Raw genomic sequence first — 6,888 nt, 5'->3', positions numbered from 1 at the left:
TGGTCATAAACCCGCGTTCAGCGACGGTATGGACCTAATGCAACGGTGGTACAAAACGCAGCTCTTTGCAGACGTCTTTTGGCAACGTTGGGTGAAGGAGTATATGACGATACTGACCAGGCGAGCCAAGTGGTTGAAAAAAGCTACAGCCATAGTAATCGATGATGTGGTTATTGTAATCAACGAAACTCTCCCTCGTAACTTATGGCCGAAAGGAAGAGTAATCAGCACCATAGTAGCCAAAGACGGACAAGTTCGGCGAGTGACGGTAAAGACCCCTCTAGGGATAATGGAACGACCAGCGACGAAGATAGCCAAGTAATAGCTTAGTAAGCACCGGGGCTACTTACGAGGGGGGGGGGGGGGGGGGGGAATGTTACCGCCATAATTAACACTTAATGTGAACATGATATTAGTTGAATTCATTTGTAATATTAAACCTTGTACTTATTTAATACAGGCTTGGAAACCCTAAAAGTCTATCTTCTCTCAGGCAACTCTGAACGAATGTCATATTCGGGCAAGAGTTGGTAATTGTCATCGTCACTTGATAAAAAGAGAGAAGAGAGGGAAGATAGATTACAATTTTTAAAGCCTGCTGCGCTATTAATTATATTGTCAATTAATAAATAATAACATGAAATTTAGCTTGCTTGAAAACAATATTCTTTCTCTTACTCGGTGAACAGCGTCCATCTATAGAACTAAGGCTCACTCCCATTTAAAATACTCATTAAAACCTTTCGTTTGATACAAATATCGTACAAAGGCATTCTAGATATCCCGAAATGGCGTCCACCTATAGAACTATGGAACGCCTTCACAAATACAACTAAGGGCCACTCCCTTTTAAAATCCTCATTAATACCTTTAATTTGATACCCGTATCGTAAAAACACATTCTAGAGCCACCTCTGTTCCACTTTTATGGCGATATCTCGAAAAGGAGTCCACCTATAGTACTAAGGCCCACTCCCTATTAAAATACTCTTTATTACCTTCCATTTGATATCCATGTCATTCAAACACATTCCAGGGTTACCCTAGGTTCATTTTCCTATATGGTGATTTTCTCTTATTTTGTCTCCAAAGCTCTCAGCTGAGTATGTAATGTGCGGTTACACCCGAACTTAGCCTTCCTTACTTGTTTAACTTCAAATTATGAGGCGGTATGCCAGAGGCATTAAGCGAATTTTAAAATTGAATTGGATAGTTTACGGCATCTTCATTATTAAGATCAGTGTCATTTGATATATACTCTTTAACTTCGCCAGGAACTCTATATAGAATTATGTTATTTATTTCGTGTTCAGTCTTATTCCTTGGTGAAGTCATAGCCCGCCGCATAGCCAAGTATATGGCCTGCTGGATAGCTCTTCCATATTTGGGTAAACTTCTGAAATTAATTCGCTCACGTTATGTACCACATTCGCAAGCTTTGAATGTACTATAAAGTAGCCGTTCTCAGTGAAAATTGTACCATCTCCAAATATCTAATAAATCCTGGGAAATGTACTTATAATTCCGTTAAGATGCGCTCTCATTCTTGTTGCCAGACACAATTTTTCGAGGTGAATCCATAATAGCGATGATTTGAAGCGCGATTAAACTATATCAGCTCGAGTTCCTTTCGCCACTACTGACTAAATCTGATGAAGATCCCCTACAAAAAGGATAGTTATCCAACCAAAGGCTTTGTCGTTTGATCTTAAGTCTTTTAATTTACGATCTACTGCTTCAATATGTGCTCGGTTAGTCATTGTATACTCATCCCACACTATAAGAATTGCCTCTTTTATTATCTTAGCCGTTGACCCGTTCTTTCGAATGCAACAAACCTTTTCTTCTTGGAGGGACACGTTTAATGGTAAATTAAAAGTGGAGTGGGCTGTTCGACCACCAGATAATAGAGTCGCTGCAATTCCCGATGATGCTACAGCCAGCGCCACGTGACCTTTACGTCTAGCATATGCGAGAAGAAGATTAAATAAAAAGGTTTTTCCACAACCACCAGGAGCATCTAAGAAAAATGCTTGACCTCTTTTATTTTCAATGCTGTCAATGATTTTTATCTTATGTCAGCTGCTTATCTGAAACCATTTTCAATATATTAGCTTGAAGGTAGTCATTTAAATAATTTAAGTCACATGGGTGCCTCAGGATTGTCTCAAAAGAAGTCATTGAATATGACGATTTGGGGAAGGCAACCCAAAACTGGATAAATCTTTTTCGCAAAGGCCTATTACTTTGTCCTCGATGTCAATCAAACCTTAAAATAAATGTTAACTACTTATTCAATCATTAGCGTAAGGGTCGTAAAATTTTTTCAAACCTTGATTTATTAAACCTTCAGAAATTTGTAGATCGGGATCCTTACGCCTTCTGCGTTCATTGAAAAGGAAGTCTTCACAAAAGTCATCCTTGAACATGTTCCATAATAACTCAGCATTTGACGGCTGACAAAAAACTATTAGAATGGAAAATAACTCTCATAACCTTGGCGGCGAATGCAAAAGGGCTGCCTCAGCTATGGCATTTTTCCAATGGTCGTCGTTTTCCAAATATTTGTAGTTTTTTGCAAGCGGCTAAAAAGTTGGGAAAACTACACCATTTACAGTCCTCAAGCTTTCAAAAGAAGTAGGAACTCAAATATTGTGAAGCAGTGAACGTATATAAAAACATTCCGTTTGGTTGGGGTGTACATTGCAAACTCTACCAAACGCCGAATCCTTTTTAATCCCTGGGTTACCTTCAATAGATATTGCGCGCTTCCTTCTGGAAAATTTATTATTGCTCCACGTATAATAAGACGGCACTTCATAATAAAGGAGTGTTTTCGCAAAAGAATCGGTAGCGCATAGTTCAAAAAATGCCACCAACGTAGTTTTCGGGGGTTTTCCAGAACTCGGTGTACAATATCTTCCGAGAAGTACACTCGTTGCCCATTCTCTAAATGCACTGCTAAGTGTACAATAGTCGATCGCTCATGGATGGGAAAATCAAAAAAACGCCAGTAAGACTCTGAAGTGCTTATATACCGACCATTGAGATATTTTTGAATCTCATCCGAAGGATTTTGAAAAGAAAATGTTGTTTGATCTGTGCCCTTATAACATATTTGCAAATGTATTTAATAGCTTTAACGGAATGACAGTATTCAACGTTAATATGTGCCGAAAAACATCGCAGGAGTACAGGGCAATAAGGAACAGCCCATCTATTGTCTATCCTGGTCATAGCTCCACGTACATCAAGGTCGGCAGTATTATCTCCGTTCTCAGGACATCGTCTACGGTATGTTGGGTAGCCATATTCGCCAGACTGCGTCTCAGCGCTATAATTGCGTTGAAATCTCTTCACACACTTACCATCTGCCATGCATGGGGAAAATATATTATGCTGTCCACATGGTCCAAGTATCATATTTTTGCACAAAATTTCGTACAGGAGTGGGTCATCGCGTTGGCTGGATATTTCAGCAGAAATAATGTTATCTGTTTCGTGTGGTTGAATTTACGTCTGCAGCCAAAGCAATATATGACAATGCGGCAAGCCACGTTTTTGCCACTATACTGAAACCATGTGGCACCTAAGTATGCATTTTTTGGTTAAAATAACCCTACAGTCAAAAGCCAAAGTAGTCAGCAAACATTCTAGTTCATTGACTAGAATTTTGTCGGTTTATTCATACTAGTCAGCTTTTGAATAGTTCATTGACTATAATTTTGTGGTGTTATTCATACTAGTTAGTGTATGAGTAGTTAATTGACTAGAATTGTGTGGCGTTCATCATACTGGTCAGTTTTAGTATGGTTCATTGTAGAGTTGTGCTTTTTCGTTCATTTCAGAGATTCGAATCTTTCGTTCTTTTTCTGATGAATGAACAAGTTGTTCTTTTTGTTCATTTGTTCTTTTTTTTCAAGCAAATTTGTTCACTGCTGCTCGCCCCCGCGGAAAAAGCCTATAAGTATAGATTGGGGTGTGTATGCAGCAATGCTTTGTGTAGGTATATTTAAATGTGCATGTAGCAGTGCCACACACAAAGGTGACCACACATATCTTTAGTGTAAGTGGCATCATCGACATTCATGCTCACTGTGAATTTCTGCGTATGTATGCATGAATTTACGTATGTATGTTCGCGAACGATATGAGAGAAAGAATAACATTAGATAAAACGAACTAAAAGAAAAAATGAACTAAAAGAACAAATAGAACCGAAATCGGAGATTTAGTTCACTTGTTCAGTTGAGAGACCCGGTCAATTGAACAAGTTCAGAACGAGACGACCCAACTCTAGTTTATTGGCTATAATTTTGTGGTGTTATTAATACTAGTTAGTATTTAAATAATTCATTTGACTATAATTTCGTCTGTCGGCTCGAGGAAATGCGCGAGTGCTTTCTGTAGCCAATTTGCAATGCATACTTCAGTTGACAATGCTAGATATCGTCCAAATCAACGGGCACATAAACACAAGCATGACGAGTCAACCCTCACCGTTACCTCAACAGAGGTTAAAGAAGTTATTGAAAAGGCCAAGCCATCCATATCAATAGTCCCAGACGGAAGACCTATACCGATGCCAAAACACCTGTGCCATGAGAGCATCAGTAGCCTAGGACATATTTCTACTTGTCGTTACAAGCCTATGCCTTTCCAGAATAACAGAGAAAGACCGGAAACTCAGCCAGTATCTATCGATATTATCCCTTTAGTCAGTAACGAAATCGTTTAAAGCCGTTATGATTCCCTCAATTAAATGAAATTGTTCGGTTATCCAGCCATAAGCATGACTTCCGTAAAGTGCATATCACTACCACCATTCTGAACTCCATTAACACTCATAACAGGACGGCGCTAGTGAAGCTTGGCCTGTTTTTACATAGTCAACCACTACTGGTTCGTCCCTTCTCCGTTAGATAGATAGATAATTTATTAAGGATTGCACTGCGACCTTTGGTCAGCACCTTATCCCATCCGACTTCCATGATGAACCCTAGCAGTTCTCTTGGCTTGAGGGATTTAATGTGGGAAAAACGGAGATATTACTTTGTTTACTTAAGCCTCAATCTCTACAAAGAAGTGGGTTTTGTCCAATACCCAGAAAAAAGTTGATTTTGTCGCATAACGTTATTATTATAAATACGAAACTACAGGTTTGACTCACTTATTTACTTTGACTTCCCCTATTCCTGATATTTGGCATATCTTTATTAACTTTTCAATCCAAACCCTGCAATTTTTCCTACAAAAATATCGCGAGTTTCAGGCCTAAGTATAATAAGAATCAGGTAAAATAACAGTTGCAATAAATATTGAAAGTGCTATAACTTCTTTGTTTATTATTTTAGTAATATGGTTTCAAAGCAACATTTTCTTGAATTTTTAAGTACTTTCGTTTGGTTAAGGAAAAAAACATACATTAGGGGGGATAAAATTTTTTTAGCTGACCTAATCATGTGAAAACGAGTTCATAGCTTAACAGGGCATTAAACGGAAATGTGGCCAAAATAATGACATATCAATTTTAAAAATCGGTTGTCAAATAACCAAGTTACAACGTAAAAACCTTTTTGACTGTATTTCGAAGGATCAAAAGCAATTAAAAAAAATTTGTCGAAACCCTCTCAACATAATCTTCAAATTTAATGGCGGACATTAGCAACTTTTTTTTTTTGTATGGGGACCAACCCAGTCTACTGACTAGTATGTCAATTGGTATGGTATTGGTGTATATAATAACTAGTATGCCATCTGGTATAATGCTGGCGCAAAGGCTGCCTAGTATGTTAATTGGTATGAGTCTGATGGGTATGCTGACTAGTATGTCATCTGGTATGATGTTGGTGTATATAATGACTTGTTACGGGCCCCTTCAGCCTCTTACTTAAGATGGGCTTGCTTAGCATGTTAGTAAAAGTGGTGTGTGCACTGGCGTTAGTACGGGAGCTTCAGCCTGGGGAGGGTTCGAAACACCTTTACTGAACCAAGCCATCATCCTTCAGCTTGGGGGCCGAACAAGAACTTAAATGTTGCACACTAACGAAAAGCTACCGGAAGCCTGAGTACCACCCACTATGCCTGGAAAACCCCATACCTAGCAGCGCGTATCTTATTTTGGCGGCTGTTCTTAACCCACCCTACCATGGCTTTAAAGCTGTTAATAAAGCCCCAATAAATCCACCCACACTAACTATGGAATCAGACCAACGCAATTAAGTTTAAAATTCCATAATTACAAATATTTATTAAAGCTCAATTCATTCTTCTTATATTCTAATAGAAGCTTCAAAATAGGTATAATGCTAACACTAAGACTACAATTAATCCTAAAGTACTAACATTTATTTGTTTGGGGGTATCAATCAGCTGACCAAAACCAACCTACCTCAACCATACATACATAAGGTATTCCATAGGCTAACGACCTTGTCATTCTCGTAGACTTGTGGTTTATTCAGAAAAAAAAATAATAGAGAGGGAAGACAAACCCACTCTAACTCCCTTTGGTTTGCTAAGCAGAGATCTCAGCAATCCATTCAAAGATAGAAATTAATGATACAAAAAAAACTAAGTTGACGTGCATATATAGATATGTATGAACTTATGTGCAATTTGGCGCACGCAAAAAAAAAAAATTTTAATGCATCTACGTACATACATACTAATATGTATGTAAGTACATGTGTAACTAAGCACCTCCTTCTCTGGTTATGCTAAAATAGTGGGTGGACAAAATGACTTAAATTCACTTACATGCTTTTGTCGTTATGTACCCATTTGCTTAGTCCAACGCTGTCCCACGAAGCGAAGAAGGCCTTCCTTGCTTTGTATGAAGCGGCTGGTACGCGATCGTAAGCTTAACCCTATGGAAGAATCGTTAGG

Source organism: Eurosta solidaginis, chromosome X (assembly GCF_040869045.1).
Source record: "Eurosta solidaginis isolate ZX-2024a chromosome X, ASM4086904v1, whole genome shotgun sequence".
NCBI classification, from domain to species: Eukaryota; Metazoa; Arthropoda; class Insecta; order Diptera; family Tephritidae; genus Eurosta; species Eurosta solidaginis.
This window is presented reverse-complemented; position numbering follows the sequence as displayed.